Source organism: Scylla paramamosain, chromosome 21 (assembly GCF_035594125.1).
Source record: "Scylla paramamosain isolate STU-SP2022 chromosome 21, ASM3559412v1, whole genome shotgun sequence".
Taxonomy (NCBI): Eukaryota; Metazoa; Arthropoda; class Malacostraca; order Decapoda; family Portunidae; genus Scylla; species Scylla paramamosain.
The window spans coordinates 5,725,767-5,727,102 of record NC_087171.1 but is presented as its reverse complement, the minus strand read 5'-3'; the positions used below and the strand labels follow the sequence as shown (position 1 = coordinate 5,727,102).

The 1,336-nt window shown below is 40.9% G+C and overlaps 1 long non-coding RNA gene across 1 annotated transcript in view; it reads left to right on the top strand.

Annotated features, from left to right (window-relative positions):
• The first annotated feature begins 828 nt into the window (after window positions 1-828).
• The window catches only part of LOC135111315 (uncharacterized), a 56,996-nt gene continuing 56,488 nt past the window's right edge, over window positions 829-1,336 (top strand). Inside the window, exon 1 of the long non-coding RNA XR_010273691.1 lies at window positions 829-961. This is a non-coding gene — a long non-coding RNA (uncharacterized LOC135111315). The remainder of the gene's footprint in view (window positions 962-1,336) is intronic.

The following is a 1,336-nucleotide window of genomic DNA, read 5'->3' as shown; positions in this document are numbered from 1 at the left end:
TCCATAATTTTGCAAAGGATAAATATTGCACATTGGAGGCAACAACGATCAATTTTAGTATTTGTTTAATCGCTTGATATCATGATTGAATCATTGTGCCACACCACGGCAATATTTCAAATGGTAAGAACAACGGTCATTTGTTTTTTTATTTGTTATTTCTTTCAAGGTAGCTGCCTCTGTGATCAATTTTCATGTTACATAGAGCACTGGACAGAGCTTTGGGCCATCCGTGAAATGCTGAAGTTGATCGTTGTTGCTTCCAGTGAGTAATATCTAACGCTTATAAGTGTTTCAATTTCATTCTGCATTTTGCTTTCTCGCGGAGTGATTCATCTAGACCCGAGCTTTGTAGTTAGTGTGTTGACGACCAATAAATGATCAAGAAGTGAAAAGAGCCAAGCAATGATCCACGGAATGCATTACATATTTCATCATTTCTTCAGTCTCTTAAGTGAGAAGAGTGATATTCAGAATGGAACTTATGAAAGTCTAGGGACACAGATCTGCATGAGTGGTTATGGTGGTGGCGGCAGCAGGCGGCACGGCTGCTATGGCCCCACACAGCCTAGCCAGGACCCACAATGCACCGCTGTTGGAGCATCCCTCAGCATATTACTGATGTTTTTTGAATGCTTTACTTTAGAATCACAATCAAAGATCTCGAAATTCACCGCCTTTTCTTGCAATACATATTTCATCATGTTTTATCCGTGATTGACTGTTATTACAAAAAAAAAAAAAAAAAAAAAACGATGATGTCTGTACGTGTCATGTAAGCACCGAACCGCTTCGAAACGGAGTCGAAGCAGCGTGACTCACTTTATCCAGCTAGTGGCGTCAGTTGTGGTGTGAGGTGCACGTTACATTCAGTGGTTTCTCGAACAAATTTTGGTGGCCACGATCAAAAAGGAGTGCCTGCCAGGAGTGTTCTCATCAGTCCAGCAAGTGCGTTGAATAGGTAATGAGTGTACATGATTATGTGTACTGTGTACTGTGTGTACTATGTACTAAAGAATCTGGCTAGTTTTCGGAGAACAGTTTTGCCATTTGTAAAATTATTTTATTCTATAAGTCTTATATTTTACAAGTATATCATTATTGAGCTTCTTCAGTCTCTTAAGTGAGACGAGTGATATTCAGAATGGAAATTATGAAAGCCTAGGGACACATAAATCTGCATGAGTGATTATGGTGGTGGCGGCAGCAGGCAGCACGGCTGCTATGGCCCCACGCAGCCTAGCCAGGACCCACAATGCACCGCTGTTGGAGCATCCCTCAGCATATTACTGATGTTCCTTGAATGCTTTACATTAGAACCATAATCGAAGATCCT